The sequence below is a fragment of the Panthera onca genome, chromosome A3 (assembly GCF_046562875.1).
Source record: "Panthera onca isolate mPanOnc1 chromosome A3, mPanOnc1 haplotype 2, whole genome shotgun sequence".
Classification (NCBI taxonomy): Eukaryota; Metazoa; Chordata; class Mammalia; order Carnivora; family Felidae; genus Panthera; species Panthera onca.
In genome coordinates, this window is record NC_138341.1 from 1,421,701 (window position 1) to 1,439,159 (window position 17,459).

The 17,459-nt window shown below is 46.5% G+C and overlaps 1 protein-coding gene across 16 annotated transcripts in view; it reads right to left on the bottom strand.

The window, feature by feature from the left end:
• Positions 1-17,459, bottom strand: part of MYT1L (myelin transcription factor 1 like) — a 428,591-nt gene that overhangs the window by 370,820 nt on the left and 40,312 nt on the right. For all 16 annotated transcript variants that reach the window (XM_078445070.2, XM_078445071.2, XM_078445064.2 and 13 more), the window contains exon 2: positions 13,009-13,102. The gene's annotated coding sequence lies outside the window, so the exon portion shown is untranslated. The remainder of the gene's footprint in view (positions 1-13,008; positions 13,103-17,459) is intronic.

Sequence of the window (17,459 nt, forward strand, 5' to 3'; positions counted from 1 at the left end):
GCGTGTACCTTTGAGCTGCACCTTGAAGGGTGACTGGGCTTCTGCTGGGGAACCACCTTTGCAAAGGAAATCAAAGGGTGTGTGTGCGTGCGTGTGTGTGTGTGATGGGTATGTGTGCACACATGTGTATGCACACACACTTGTGCACGTGTGCACGCACGCCCATGTATGCATGACACATAAACACACATTTTTGCTCACACGTGTGTGCGTATGTGGGCATGCACGTGTGGATCTGTATGTGCACACGTGTAAGTATATGGGTGCTTATGTGTACATGTGTGTGTTCTTGTATATGTGTGTGCACGTGTGTGTGTGCATGTGCGTGTGTGTGTGTGAGCATTATACAGCAGGGAGGTGAAGCTGAGCTGTGCCGGGCCGTATTGTTCAGCACTCGCATCCAAAAGTGTTGGTTGCACCTGCAGTGAACACAATTGATTTCTCTCGGGTCTGTTGTGCAGCCTGTGACTCTGCCCTGTGGGCTGCATCTGGTCCTAGGGTGCTGATTTCCCCTCTGTGTGCTGCTCCAGGAATCAGTACCCAATTCACCCACAGGGACACCGGTCCAGCTATTTGGATGAGAACAACAAAGCCACAGAGCCCCGGGCGTGGGCTCAGACACTGACCACTGCGCTCCGTGCCACATCAAGCTGGCGTCATAGAAACACAGGTGCCGCTCTGGGGGGTCTTCTCCACCTTGTCAGTGTGATCCAGCCACTCTGCCCTCTAGTTCAAGCACACCGTGGGTACGCTCTTCTCCTACACGTACTGCCCTTGTCCGTTGCCTGTAAGATAACTTCCAAACAGTCTGTCGCGGGGTAATGTCCTTCCTCCCCCCGTGTCAGCCTACTGTTCTGCCTGTGCCTTCCACACTCAACAGGCCTGTCCTCCACAACATCCTGCTGCGCTCCCCCTGCTCCTTAGTCAGGAGTCGGAACACCTCTGCTTGCTCTTTAGCGCCATCCTTCCCTCCACGAGGCACCTTGCGTCCCTGCTGTGGCTTATCTCCAGTTGTGTTTTACTCATCTGGGGGCTTGTTGGGGGAGTAGGAGCTCCCAGAGACCTGGGTTTGGGGTTCCATATACGGCAGCGTCCAACACGACGTAGGTGCCCGGGGTCAATGTGTTGAGGTGAGAAAATATTTCAGGCTTCCTATTCATCAAGGTTTGTCTATGATTGAAGTTAGAAAAGATTGAGCGTTGTTCCAGTAAGCCGCATAGAATGTGATGTTAAAGCAGGGCACACAGTCTGCCTTACCCTCACGGTGCCTTCCCAGGGGACAGAGGCCAGACCCCACGGACACCGGGAGGCTGCCTCTCAGCCGCTAGTCACATCCACCATGAACAGATACCTGAAGACTGACTAAGCCTGCGCCACCCTAGTTTAGTTAAGATAGAGGTTATTGGTGCTGACTGAGGGGTCTCTATTCCTCTTATCAGAATTATCTAACTTATTACACTATTGATCTGGCAGATTTTTGAATTTTACAACTGTTTTAGTTGATGTAAAAAGTTCTTTTGAAAATCCTGGCAGATGATATCACGACTCTATGGCCGGGCGATCAGAAGACGCCAGGGAACACAGAGGAGACGCCAGTGGTCTTTCTGCTGCGACTTTCCACTCCCCGTGGTCACCTGGATCTCCTCCCGTTCTAGATGCTCCTAGCGCTGGGGTCTTCCAGTCGCTGTGTGCCACCGAGCCACAGAGAAGTTTGGGAAGGCAAAAGTTCACAGCAGCATTCACTTGCTTCAGACCGGCAGTTCACGGAATCTTCTCACTATGGGGTGCTATTAGCAGCTCTCATTCTCCCCTTGTCTTGTCTCTTTGTGAACGCTTCTCTCCTCCATTACGTCACCGTCTATTTGACCCATACCTTCCAAGAAACGCTCCCAGCTCTGTGCTTGGAAATGAGTGTTCTCCCTCCAGGCTGCGAGCCCCAGTCTGTGTACTGAGCATCACTGCTTCTGTTTTACCGACTCACCTGCTAGATCCCTCTCTCACCTGCTAGGTCCTTGTCTCAACTCTAGATCCCTCTCTCACCTCTAGATCCTTGTCTCACCACTAGATCCCTGTCTCACCTCTAGATCCCCGTCTCACCTCTAGGCCGTCGACTCACCTCTAGGTCCTCATCTCACCTCTCGACTCTTGTCTCACCTCTAGATCCTCATCTCACTTCTAAATCCCTGTCTCACCTCTAGATCCTCATTTCACTTGCCAGATCCCTGTCTTACCTCTAGATCCTTGTCTCACCTCCAGATCCTCATCTCACCTCTAGATCCTCATCTCACCTCTAGATCCTTGTCTCACCTCTAGATCCCTATCTCACCACTAGATCCCTGTCTTACCTCTAGGTCCTCGTCTCACCTGCTAGATCCCTGTCTCACCTCTCCTCATCTCACCACTAGATCCCTGTCTCACCTCTAGATCCTGATCTCACCTCTAGATTCCCATCTCACCTCTAGGTCCTCGTCTCTCTTCTAGATCTTTGTCTCACCTCTAGATCCTCGTCTCACTGGCTAGATTCCTGTCTCACCTCTAGATCCTTATCTCACTGGTTAGATCCCTGTCTCATCTCTAGGTCCTCATGTCACCTCTAGATCCTTGTCTCACCCCTAGATCCCCATCTCACCTCTAGATCATCGTCTCACCTCTAGATCCCTGTTTCACCTCCAGTTCCCTGTCTCACCTCTAAGTCCCCGTCTCACCTCTAGATCCTCGTCTCACCTCTAGATCCTTGTCTCACCTCTCAATCCCTGTCTCACCTCTCAATCCTTGTCTCACCTCTAGATCCCCGTCTCACCACTAGGTCCTTGTCTCACCTCTAGGTCCTTGTCTCACCTCTCGGTCCTTGTCTCACCTCTAGATCCCTGTCTCACCTGCTATATCTCTGTCTCATCTCTAGATCCTCGTCTCACCTCTAGATCCTCATCTCACCTCTAGATCCCTGTCTCACCTCTCAATCCCTGTCTCACCTCTCAATCCTTTTCTCACCTCTCAATCCCTGTCTCACCTCTCAATCCTTGTCTCACCTCTAGATCCTCATCTCACTGCTAGATCCCTGTCTCACCTGTAGATCTTTGTCTCAACTCTAAATCCCTGTCTCACCTCTAGGTCCTTGTCTCACCTCTAGATCCTCGTCTCACTTGGAGATCCCTTTCTCACCTCTAGATCCTTGTCTCACCTCTAGATCCCTGTCTCACCTCTAGATCCCCATCTCACCACTAGGTCCTTGTCTTACCTCTCGATCCTTGTCTCACCTCTAGATCCCCGTCTCACCTGCTATATCTCTGTCTCATCTCTAGATCCTCGTCTCACCTCTAGATTCCCATCTCACCTCTAGGTCCTCGTCTCACCTCTAGATCTTTGTCTCACCTCTAGATCTTCATCTCACTGGCTAGATCCCTGTCTCATCTCTAGGTTCTCATGTCACCTCTAGATCCTCGTCTCACCTCTAGATCCCTGTCTCACCTGTAGATCTTTGTCTCAACTCTAAATCCCTGTCTCACCTCTAGGTCCTTGTCTCACCTCTAGATCCCTGTCTCACCACTAGGTCCTAGACTCACCTCTAGGTCCTCATCTCACCTCTTGACTCTTGTCTCACCTCTATATCCTCGTCTCACTTCTAAATCCCGGTCTCACCTCTAGATCCTCATCTCACCTCTAGATCCTCGTCTCACCTGCCAGATCCCTGTCTCACATATAGATCCTCGTCTCACTTCTAGATTCCTGACTCACCCCTAGGTCCATATCTCACCTGCTAGATCCCTGTCTCACCTCTAGATCGTTGTCAGACCTCCAGATCCTCATCTCACCTGCGAGGTCATCGTCTCACCTGCTAGGACCTTGTCTCACCTCTCGATCCTCATCTCACCTCTAGATCCCTGCCTCACCTCTAGATCCCTGTCTCACCTCTAGATCCCTGCCTCACCTCTAGGTCCATATCTCACCTGCTAGATCCCTGTCCCACCTCTAGATCCTCATCTCACCTCTAGATCCTCGTCTCACCTCTAGATCCTCATCTCACCTCTAGGTCCTCATCTCACCTCTAGATCCCTATCTCACCACTAGATCCCTGTCTTACCTCTAGGTCCTTGTGTCACCTGCTATATCCCTGTCTCACCTCTCCTCATCTCACCTCTAGATCCCTATCTCACCATTAGATCCCTGTCTCACCTCTAGATCCTTGTCTCACCTCTAGATCCCTGTCTCACCTCTCAATCCTCATCTCACCTGCTAGATCCCTGTCTCACCTCTAGATCCCTGCCTCACCTCTAGATCCCTGTCTCACCTCTAGATCCCTGTCTCACCTCTAGATCCTCGTCTCACCTCTAGGTCCTCATCTCACCTCTAGATCCTCGTCTCACCTCTAGGTCCTCATCTCACCTCTAGATCCCTATCTCACCACTAGATCCCTGTCTTACCTCTAGGTCCTTGTCTCACCTGCTAGATCCCTGTCTCACCTCTCCTCATCTCACCTCTAGATCCCTATCTCACCATTAGATCCCTGTCTCACCTCTAGATCCTTGTCTCACCTCTAGATCCCTGTCTCACCTCTCAATCCTCATCTCACCTGCTAGATCCCTGTCTCACCTCTAGATCCCTGCCTCACCTCTAGATCCCTGTCTCACCTCTAGATCCCTGTCTCACCTCTAGATCCTCGTCTCACCTCTAGGTCCTCATCTCACCTCTAGATCCTCGTCTCACCTCTAGGTCCTCATCTCACCTCTAGATCCCTATCTCACCACTAGATCCCTGTCTTACCTCTAGGTCCTTGTCTCACCTGCTAGATCCCTGTCTCACCTCTCCTCATCTCACCTCTAGATCCCTATCTCACCATTAGATCCCTGTCTCACCTCTAGATCCTTGTCTCACCTCTAGATCCCTGTCTCACCTCTCAATCCTCATCTCACCTGCTAGATCCCTGTCTCACCTCTAGATCCCTGCCTCACCTCTAGATCCCTGTCTCACCTCTAGATCCCTGTCTCACCTCTAGATCCTCGTCTCACCTCTAGGTCCTCATCTCACCTCTAGATCCTCGTCTCACCTCTAGGTCCTCATCTCACCTCTAGATCCCTATCTCACCACTAGATCCCTGTCTTACCTCTAGGTCCTTGTCTCACCTGCTAGATCCCTGTCTCACCTCTCCTCATCTCACCTCTAGATCCCTATCTCACCATTAGATCCCTGTCTCACCTCTAGATCCTTGTCTCACCTCTAGATCCCTGTCTCACCTCTATGTCCTCGTCTCACCTGCTAGATCCCTGTCTCACCTCTAGATCCTTATCTCACCTCTAGATTCCCAACTCATCTCTAGGTTCTCGTCTCACCTCTAGATCCTAGTCTCACTGGCTAGATCCCTGTCTCATCTCTAGGTCCTCATGTCACCTCTGGATCCTTGTCTCACCTCTAAATCCCTGTCTCACCTCTCAATCCTTGTCTCACCTCTATATCCTCATCTCACTGCTAGATTCTTGTCTCACCTGTAGATCCCTGTCTCACCTGTAGATCTTTGTCTCAACTCTAAATCCCTGTCTCACCTCTAGGTCCTTGTCTCACCTCTAGATCCTCGTCTCACCTGGAGATCCCTTTCTCACCTTTAGATCCTTGTCTCACTGCTAGATCCCTGTCTCACCTCTAGATCTCCGTCTCACCACTAGGTCCCCATCTCATCTGCTATATCTCTGTCTCATCTCTAGATCCCTGTCTCACCTCTAGATCCCCATCTCACCACTAGGTCCTTGTCTCACCTCTAGGTCCTCATCTCACCTCTCGATCCTTGTCTCACCACTAGATCCCTGTCTCACCACTAGGTCCCCGCGTCACCTGCTATATCTCTGTCTCATCTCTAGATCCCCATCTCACCTCTAGGTTCTCATCTCACCTGCTAGATCCCTGTCTCACTTCTAGATCCTCATCTCACCTCCAGATCGCTGTCTCACCTCTAGATCCTTGTTTCACCTCTAGAACCCATCTCACCACCAGGTCCTCATCTCACCTCTAGGTCCTTGTGTCACCTGCTAGGACCTCGTCTCACCTCCCGATCCCTGTCTCACCTCTCAATCCTTGTCTCACCTCTAGATCCTCATCTCACCTCTAGATTCTCGTTTCACCTGCTAGATCCCTGTCTCACCTGTAGACCTTCGTCTCACCTCTAAATCCCCGTCTCACCTCTAGATCCTTGTCTCACCTCTAGGTACTCATGTCACCTCTAGATCCTGACTAAATTTCCAGAATAGACATCTTTGCTCATTTTCTCATCCCTTCTCTTGAGGCACAGTGATTTGTACAAAGACATTGCTCGAACATGAGCCTTGTGGAAACCATTTTTTGTTCAACTGGTGAAACAATTGAAATGATGGGAGACCCTCACAGTTGACCCCACGTTGGACTGAAAGGAAACACAGACCACACGCTGAGGGGAGACAGCATGAATGGAGAGAACAATACACACCCCTTGTTACATGCACTTTCGTGTCATGATGACCTCCACTTTGCTGAGGTGAGTGTGGGTTCTTTCAAAAATACAGCTTTCCAAATCCTAATACGGGTTCTTTTCTGAGAACATCTCAGAGTTAGGGCTTAAATAATGTGGGAAATGGAGAAGTGCAGAAAGAAAAAAGCAGTTAAAAAATGTTCAAGCCCTAGTCAGTGTTGTGGCTAAGCAGTCTAATCGGGTCCTTCTTTGAAAAAAAAAAATCAGAATATATTCCTAGCAAGTTTAACAGTGCAGTTTTGTATCAATTATTTAAATACCTTTAGAAATCTATTCATAGTTACAAGCCACAGAAAAGTTATTAATTATGAAATCAATTGTCTTTGATTTTAAAATAAAGATAACTATTCATTCCAAAATATTTTTACATACAAAATAAAGGGCTTTTTGTCACAGCAATTGCCAATATGCAAACTTCCAAGTGGAGAAGGAACACAAGAGTTCCACATGTATACACATTGGTGACTGCGAACGTATGTGGGTGCTCTGCTTATCAGGAGGGACCTGTGCGGTTCACATGTAACAGTGCTCGCAATCTCCACAATTCTGTGAGGTCTGGAATATTGTTACCCATATTTTCCAGGTGAGAAAACTGAGGCACAGAGATAAAATTTACTCCCAGGGAACACAAGTTGGATGTGTTCCCTGCAGGTCTGATAGGATACCTCTGATTACTGTGTTCTACAACTTGGCGTTCATTGAAATATTTTACTACGGGAAAACTTTAAAACTATAAAAGTAGAAAGAAGAACATGATAATCCCCCTGCCAATCAGTTACAACAATGTCACTTGGCCAATGTCATTTCAACTGTATTGCCATCCAATGACTATTTATTTCTACATTATTTTGAAGGAAATACCAGAAAGGATATAATTTTACCTAGGAATGTTTCAGAATGCAATTCTGAAATACAAAAACTCTTTGAACAGAGTCATGAGACTATTTGCATATGTAAAAAATTAGCACTAATTCCTTAATACTGGGTAGTTGATATTCTAGATGGTATAAATAGTTGATGCTTTAAATTCTAATCTAATGTACGAGGTCCCAAACTTAGTCAGGTGAAATATACTTTTTTCTTGCTGTATTTTAATACTTTTATTCACGTAAAAGTAAACATAAAGATGGTGGAGGAATTGTAAGGACACAGTGTCACCGTGGCCCAGAGGGCCAGGTCCTATGGACGAAGGACACACGCCACCTGGGACCTTGCCCACGCCAGAGGACACCCCTCCTGTTCTTATCCGAATCTCGTCACACAAGCACTCGGCCTGGTCTGGTCCCTCATGACTCCCCCTTGCCCAGCTCCATCAGGGTGCAAGCCCCCCGAGGCCGTCTCTGCATCCTGTCCCCCCATTGTAGCCTCTGCATCACTGGGACTTTGGTGTGACTAGAGGAGGCAGTTCTGGGCCACCTCGTGATCACTTTTCACCCCAGCCACTTACAAATGACCCTTATGGTACAAGTGGAAACCCCCGGGTGGGTCTCTGTTTCCAGGCCTCTCTGGTCACACACTAGCATTTAGTGCCCTGACAGTCATGACACTGGGGGGAGCCTATGGGCTTCTGGCCCAGGCACAGATGACAGAATTCTCTGTGTTCCAGGACTTGAGGTGGTACAAGGGTTGGCAGGGTTGGCTTGTGCTGTATTTCAGGACTTCCCTTGTGTGGGACTACAGCCTACGGTGTGGAGGAAATGCTGTCTTCTTAACTACCCAGGTGCTATGTTGCCCGGATTCTGTGGCTGGAAGCAGCAGCAGGGGGAGGGGCAGAGGGGAAGAAGGAAGGAAGAAAATCAGACTCCTGAGCAGGCTCCCAGTGGCCCTGTGGGGCGGCCAGCTCTCCTCCCACCAGCGGCTTCCCCTGCACGCTGGCTGGCCCGTTTGCCTCCAACTGAGTGGAAGCCTTCCCTCCGGTTCCCTCTACCAGTCTGTGCTAACGAGGGTTTCTATTTCCATCCCCAAATCGTCAAACACCGGACGCTGGACACTGGACAACGACATTTCCTCTCCTAATCAGAGGACATGACAACACTATCAGCGGTCGCACTTGAGTGATCTTCTCGCTAGAGAGGCAGACACAGGTGTGCGGTGTAAAGTCAGGGACGCAGCCACAGGTAAATGAGAGAAAAGCTTTGATGTGGTAAAGTTATATGAATATAAGATAAATAAATATAGGAGTTAGTACACATAAGTTTCAGAAAAGGAGAAAATGAAGAAATAATAAATATAACGAGCCAGGAAACTTGAGAATAAAAAGTAAGACAATGTTCATGGACAACCAAACACATTTGTGGACTAAAATAGAAGCATGACATTTTCTAAGAAGGTTTTCTTCACAGAGGGAGAATTTCAAGCATGTAATATTCTTTGCTCATGTGAAATCAGCTTTGGTCATTTTCATGAATCAACCACACAAACACGGGTTAAACGTCATTTACTATCTGGATTGGGCAGCTCGCACGTTTATGGACTGATTTTTTTTATGTTGTTTGTATATTTTTCATATCGGTACAGTGGGTGTTAGGAGGTATGTATCTCCAAGACAACCAGACGGTGGAAAAGGGATTTGGAATTTACGGTTTGGCACACATTACAGAGGCTGGCAGTGCAGATGTGGGTCCCTTTAGCCCAAGCTTCAACTCAGGTTCCGACCTCTGCTTCAGCTTTGTCCTCTTTGAAATGTGGGTGATGTTTCCTGCCTTGAATAGTCATCTTGAGGATTAAGTCAACTGATGGATGTCAGCCTCATGGGCCACGGTCACAGCGCAGAAGTGTCTGCGATGTGTGCCGATTCTCTTCCAGAAAACAAGCCCACACCCTCAGGCATTAGAGCTATGTCATCCAGAGCTCAGGCCCCCAGCATGGGATTCCGACCTGTGATTTTGGGGTTATAGCCTCTGCAGAGGTTCCTGTGTCCTTCATTTTATAGATGAAGAGAGTGAGTCTGAGGAAAGCTAAGTGGCTTGCCTAACGTGGCCCATGTGGGGCAGACACCTAGGCTGTCCTCCTTCCATGGCAGGTTTTCCTTGTATACTAGACTCACACACCATGGCAAGGCTTTTCCTGTCACTATCACTAAGAGTTTGGGGCAGATGACTTTTTGTTTCCTTTTTAATGAGATCTTTAGTAATCTGCATGAAGGTGGGGGGGTGTCTCTGTCTTCATGGTCCTCAACTAGCCTATGTGGTCAAATTGAGGCCAAAATTCATGGCTTTATAGAAACTTAGCAGGCTGACTAGGTAACAAACAGTCCCATTCCCTTAGAAACGGTGAGTTATGTAACTTGCATACTTAGGAAACAATAACTACCATCAAATATTTGAAATACTGTCATATGAAATAGAAATTAGTCCTCAGCAACTAGAATGGTTCCTGACCATAGCAGACTCTTACAATATATCCCTTGAATTGGATTGAGTTGAACTTATTCTATACGTTTCCGGAAGCTAAAGTTAAGAACAATAGGTACATAATATAAAATGGTAATTTCACTTTAAGAATATTATGAATAACACTCCAACCCTCGACACAACCCAACAATGGGATGGACTGCCTTGCTGAGTGGGAGGCTTTCCGTTCCCAGTAATGGTCAAGAAGGCAATAGAAAAGCTCCTTTTCAGGGGCTGGCAGGGTGGGGGCAGAGTGTTGGTATAGGACCCTCAACTGTGTAGTAGAATGAACGTGATACAGCTTTTCTCTAATAGTTGTGGATCTTGAAATACTCAGATTCAGACACTAAGAATAATCACGGTCACTGTGTTAAATGGCTAATAATGAGAATACATGTATATATTTTGAGATTATATATATATATATATATATATATATATATATATATATATATAATTTTTAAGTTAATTTATTTTGAGAGAGCGTGCAAGTCGGGGAGAGGCAGAGAGAGAGGAAGAGAGAGGATCCCAAGCAGACACCATACTGTCAGCACAGAGAGCCCAACGCAGGACTTGATCTCGTGCACCATGAGATCATGACCTGAGCCAAACCAGGAGTCAGTCACTTAACCAACTGAGCCACCCGGGTGCCCTGAGATTATTATTCTTTTAAATTTTTAAAAAATGTTTTAAATTATTTTTGAGGCAGAGAGAGACGGAGCACGAGCAAGGGGCAGAGAGAGAGACACACACAGAATCTGAAACAGGCTCCAGGCTCTGAGCTGTCAGCACAGAACCCAACATGGGGCTCAAAGTCACAAACTGTGAGATCATGACCCGAGCTGAAGTCAGAAGCTCAACGAACTGAGCCACCCAGGTGCCCCCTGAGATTATTTTTTTAAGGCCAATTTGTTATCGTGCTTTTCATACTATCACTGCACTCAATGTAAGTGTGCATTCCATTACCAAAAGCTGAACCTGTCACAAGTGCGGGCTACTCTGTTGTTCACATATCAGCTGTGTCCGGTGTTGTCTTGCTTTGTGCCTTACACACAGCAGTTCAGTGAACGAAAGAACAAAAGTGTAAGGTTTGGAACTGAGTTCTTGGGATTTGGAATACATGTTGAAATAAAATCCCATGCTATTAGATTACTTTTTCCTAAAAGTACGTGCAGTTGACGTAAAAGTTGCACATGCAATGACAGACCATTCCAACATGGAGGCTGAGCTATCTCGAGTCTCGGAGCATGTGCAGTCCCAGGACAAGGCATCAGACTGGAGGAGAATTTTGAAAGCATTGTTCTCTCAAAAGCCTTCAAGTGTATATATCCTTTGACTACCTGTTGCCCTATGAATTTATGTTAAGGGGATAATTAACAACGTAAAAATTTTAGGTAAAAGATCAGTCATTAAAACTCCTATGAAGCAAAAAAAAAAAAAAAAAAAGGCCAACTGATGAAATTATAATAGAGGATTAGTTAGATATATTTAGTGTAGCCGTAAAATGGAATTCTATATCTATGGAAAATGATGTTATAAAAATATATTTATTGATAAAGAAAGATATGTATATGCATAAAATAAAAAGGAGTAAAGAACAAAATTACAGTATAATCCATCTTAATTTAAAATTGTATGTGCAAGGAAAACAGTTGCAAAAAATTTTGAGCCAACATGTTAAAGGCAGTTATCACTGAATTCTGGTATTTTCAGCGTTTTAAGTTTTTTATGAGATAGATACATATATGCGTATGTGTGTGTGTGTATATGAACACTGATTTCCTACATGGGCATACAGCAGTTGTGTAAAGAAAACTAAAATTAAAAAACTCCTTTAGCTTTGTGGCAGTTCAATACTAGTGGGAATGACAACATTTAAAACATAAGTTCCTGACCATGTTGTCACCAAAAAGTGAGGGAGAAGAGAGATGATGCCTTGAAAAGGTGTAATTTTGAACAATTAAAAATTAATGGTGTGGTAGATAGAGAATGTCAGGTCCAAACGACTGGCTCCTTTCTGAGTCTTAATGGGGATTAGATTTGTCTTATTTACGAGAGTTTCAATTTCTCAGTCCCACCTCCTCATCACTGGAAGAGAAAGCAGAGTCCAGGAAAGTCAAGTGTGCGCTTCAAGGTCACAGGACGGGGACAGAACTCTCCCACGTGCTCTGGTCAAGGTTACGCTGCTCAGTAATAGCATTGGGAATGAGCGAAATCATATCTCAGATATGTTTTACAAGAGTTACAAATGACTGTCCAGGACGTGCCACCATGGAAAAAAGACACCTCGCGGTCAAAACGCAGCTGCAACCCTGAGTGTCACCTGGGCCAGCTGTCCCCCTGCCTCATCCCCAGCACCATCATGTCTGCAAGGGTGTGATGATGTGCCCTTTTTAAGGCTACCGCGAGGATTGAAAAGGGGACAAGTCAGGAGTAAGACAACATGGCTGACAAAGCCTGCGATACGTGCTTCACATTATTATCGACAACGTGCCTCTCCATGTGGAAATCAGCAGTAAAGAGGACTTTCTCAAAAGAATAACCCATTCTTTTTCAAAGTTGTCACTGTTACCCTCCACGCTCTGAGAGTGTCACACGCTGCCTCTGAGAGACAAAGGGAGTGCCAACACGTCCAGGCCATTCGCGGGCCGGTTGGCACTGGCCTTTCCACCAGCCAGTCTGCACAACTCCCTGAGACCCCAATTAAAGAATCTGGGCACAAGTCATGTGAAACTTATCAGGCACCATACACATATCACGAAGGAAAAATTTTAAAAAATTAAAAACGTCATGTTGAAATATAAATACACCTTTTGGTTAATGCCCTCGTTTAATTCGGCTTGTTTCGGAAATACTTAGATTACCTACAAGCTCCCATCAGTGTAAAGACACAAGAAAAAGTGATAGTTGATGTACCAGTTTAACGTGCATATTTAATCAACTAGACAATAAAGTAAAATCGAGGCATCTCAATATCAGAACCAGCAAGAAATGCTGGTAGAAAAGAACCCTTTCTCAACTGGCCTAGTTCGACATCACGCACCAGCACATCCCAAATCCTTGCTTTCAGGTAACATTCCTTGCATGCCTAGCAAAAGTACACGGCCCGTCGTATTAACATACCACAGTCTACGACTCTTCCAACGTCAGCATCGATGGCACAGACGTCCAGACGGCAGCTGCGTGCTCCTTGGCCTCAGCCTCTGCGTGAGCTTCTCTGCGCACAAGAGAGGACAGAAGAGGTGGTTAATGGAACTGAGATCACCCCCTTGAATTGATGGGACAGAGGGTGTCCCTACATGTCTGCCACTCCCCTTAATGCAAGGACGGCCATGCACGCAGGCCTCACACTCATGGCAGTGCGGCTTGGGCACAGTCCTGGGCCTACACAGCCCGACTGTACCCTTCAAAGGTGTAGTGCCTTTGAAATCGAAGTCTGCTCTTTAGTAACAATTAAAGGACAAGGTCAGGCGTGTGAAACTTGAGTCAGTCCTTAGGCCTCCGGCCTCTGTACAAAGACCACCAACAAAGGGAGAGGACTCAGAGATGAGCCCAGGTGCCCGGGACACCAATTGCCCATCAGGGAGTAATCACAGACATCCACAGAAGGTTCCGGACCGTGGGGTGTGCACGCCTGCTTGAAATATGGCAGCGGGTGGGATCGAATAAGAATCTCAGAATCAGGTTGCTTGCCTGAGGCCACATGAGGACTAATTCTACAATGGAAATAGGAGCTTTAAAAAAAAAACAGAATAAAGAAAGATGGGAAGAGGAAGGAAGGAAGTCTGATATTTCCCATTTTCTGGGTGTGCTCAGAGAAATGGGGGCCTTGAAGGGAAAGAAAGGAATAGAGTTCCTTTGGAACATTAATTCAACTTTTTCTAACCACCAAGCATATTCATTCCAATTTTAGCAGCTCTGTGGGAGGAGATAAGAAGCATGACATTGTACGCGCTCAACTTTGCTTCTGTTCTGCGCCTCTACCTGGGACGCCCTCCCTGCGGGTCCCTACAGCCCTCCCGGAGCCACACTTTCCACTGGGGAAGTGAGGAGACTCCGAGCCTGCCTGCTCACAACGGCACCGACGGAAGTGGCCACTACCGACCATTGGCCTATGAGAGTCTCTCTGCGTTAGAGGCTGGGGGCCCACAGTCCCATTTTGCTCAGGGCAGGACATACCATTCCCACTTGACGTTAGTTCAAGGTACCGTGTGGCGCTGGGACACACAGCTAGGACACAAGACCAGCTCTCTCTGACTTTAGTGTTCTTTCTACATCTCCGGGCTGCCCTCCACCGTCCCAGCCCCACGAAAACGTCATCCTGGGTTTTTTATTCTCTTGGAAGGAAGCATTTAGTCCTTTTGAACACAGCCTGGTTCACATGCAGAAACCTTCGCTTGTGTCTTCCAGGGCAGCACATTGTTATTAAATGTGGAGACCATTTTGGATCACCCCCCAGATCAAATGTAGCATGTGACCAATTTTAAAAGGGGTCACGAAGGTATCAAGTTTCTGCTGATTTCTAATAAATGGGAAAAATAAAACAAAGAACCCATTAGAAGCTATTTAAGAGAATTTCAGGCCTTGGAATCTGACTTTATTACCGAAAATGGCATTAAGTCTAGCTTCTACTTGGGTTAGAACATGCTTGCCTGTTGTGAGTCAGAAGTAAAAGTTCTGATGGCTCCAAGTGGCCCCATATGGTTCCCTGTACCAGCAGAGGGGAGGCCACCTGTGAATGACACTGACCCAGCCGACTGGGGAGGGTGGAGCCAGTACATGCCTGGGCCTTGTTCTGTCTCCTTCAGCTGAGCAGTTCTGTGCAGGGAAGGGGCAAGGGCTGCATGCAATCCTGAGGGCAGGGAGGGAAGGGGGTGCGACAGGAGGACAGGTGTGTGTCAGAAACATCTTTGCTGAGGTCTATCTCCCAACCCACTCAGAAAGAGAAGTTCATGGCGAATGAATAGAATTAATGCTCATGTGATCAAGTAAGGTGTAGGTCTGTGTGTGTGTGTGCGTGTGTGTGTGCATGTGTGTGCATGTGTGCATGTGTGTGTGCACACAACACACTCATTTCACCTGAAATCACCATTGCTTTAATTTGTTTTTAGTCAATTATCTTTCTTTTTAAAAACTCAGTAGGTCTATAGAAGTTTACATGACTTTACGTTTATCAAAACAGGGTATCGGATTTTGAAATGTTGGAAAACATTGACTAGACTCCAACTTATTCAGTCCATGGTCTTTCGCATTTCTTCTTAAGGCCAGAATAGCCAGCATCCCGGCTCTAATGGTCTGTGCAGATACTCACAGCCACGTGAGTTAAAGAAGCATGAACAAGCATGGGTCAGCCCCAGCCTTTTTTTTAAGTCTATCTAAAAATATGAATAATCTAATTACTGTGGATGGAAAATGACAGCAGTTCAAAAGCTTTGGGCGAGTTTCTCACTTGTAAAGTGCGAATAATGGATTAGAGAGTTTTTGACCTCTCTGATTAAGCTTTATTTACCAGTAAGTTAGGGAGCTGGGTCTTCAAATTATGTGAATATTCTGGTTAATTGGTAAGTAAGAATGATTCCATGTTATCTTTTACACACAAAATTGTACTTCTTTCCGCATCAGAAGAGAAGTAGCAAGCCTTCCACAGAAATTACAACAGCAACGCAACTAAAACTTCAGCAGGGCAGGCTAACTAACTCCACAAGTCGGGGTCAGCTTTGGAACCTCACACACTGGAGAGTGACGGAGCCATCAGGACACAGAGCATTTACTTGTCCCTTCCCGTAGCCTTCCTGAAACAGACACCGGGTTTATCGTTACCTGTGTCATCCGTATTCTAGGATCTCTGCTATGGTTCCTTTTTGGGTAAAGGGAAGATATAGTTACAAAGACCTGAAAACAGAGACTTGCCATGTGCTAATAATGACCATGCATTGGTTTACTTAATCCTCACGGCAAAGTAGGGGAGTCACAAGACCGACTCTGCAGGTGACAAAAATGAGACACAGACAAGCTCAGTAACTGGCTTAAGATCACTTCATTCGTAAACAGTAGGACCGGATTTGAACCCTGACAATCTAATTCCTCAGCATGTGCCCCTGCACACCACACTAAGTCCTCAATAAAGTTCGAGTTCACTTTAAAAGCCATGAAATCATCATATACCTAACCATCATACACCTAGACCGAGCAGAATCTCAGGAAGAATTTGATAAGAGGTTTCTTACTATCTAGGTCACTTGCCCCTGTGCTGTCCACCGGCCACGTGGGCCACTGAGCACTTCAGCATGCCTACTTCAAGGTGACACGTGCTATGAATGTAACATACACTCCACAGGATGCTCTGAAGACAAGAATATAAATATTCCATGAATAAATACGTATTGCCTATTGATACAATAGTATTATAGGGTACATAATATATTATTAAAACTAACTTCGTCTGTTTATTTTCGTTCGCTTTAATCTCTGTTGGAAAAGGCAGTCTTACGCTTGTAAGTTTGTGACTTGCGCTATGGTCCCATTGGACAGTGCTGATCTGGAGTCTCACTTAAAGGGCTCGTTTGACCATGAGTTACATTTTGAGTGTTTATCAGAAGAGAGCCAAATACAAAGGCTCGGAGTGGACCCATTCTCACCAGAGAAGAGTACAAAACACTCAAGTCTGCCCCAGGAGTGTTAGCTTTATGATCTTCTCGAAATGTGTAGCTTCTGAAGTTAAAGTTCGCAACACCCGGCTGATCAGATCAGGGAGATTGTGTGCCTCATGCTGGCAGACTGGGTGTGGCCTTTTTGTTGAGCAGCTGAAAGTTGGCTGCTTTATGCTGATTGTAAACACGAATTATTATGCATTATATAAACTGCTATGTGTTCACATCTTTCTCAGTCTCCTAGGACTTCCCTCCGTGGCAGTGCTGTCGTGGCCCATACTCTGGATTCTAAAACCGTGCTATTTGCTTATCATTGGCTTTTCAGGCCAGGGAAGTTAGCTCTAGGGAGCTAACTTCCATTCATACCTTATGGAAAAGCTGGGCTGTGAGAAGGGACCACAGAGAGCTTCAGATACATGAACATATGGCCACGGCCTATAGCAATGATAATAAAAACAATCCCAACAACCAGCTGACCACCGTGTTAACTTGGGCAGCCGTCCTCTTGTAAGACTGGGATAAGAGCTCTCGTGACATTGCCTAATGGTCTGCAGGGGAAATTTGGCTCTCGTTGGCCTGCCAATGGAGTAAAAGCAGACTAAATGGAGTGGAGCAGAAAATCCTCTCTAAACGGGGTGAGCACATGACTGATATTTTAAAGAATTTGGCATCTGACAAATAATGGGACTTTCTTAGTATTGTCTGAGGAGACGAAAAAATGAGATTTAGATGTAGATCCCAATTAATCGCCTACAGAGTCAGCAATCCCCAAACCCCAGTCTCACCTGCGTCACGGTGTAAACATAGCTGCACGAACCCACCACTGACAGGGTCCCCGGAGGAGGGTCCCGGGAGGTGCGGTGGGGGAGGAGAGAGTGTGGGGGGGGGCGGGGAAAGGAAATTTGCTCCCTGGGGAAGACCTCC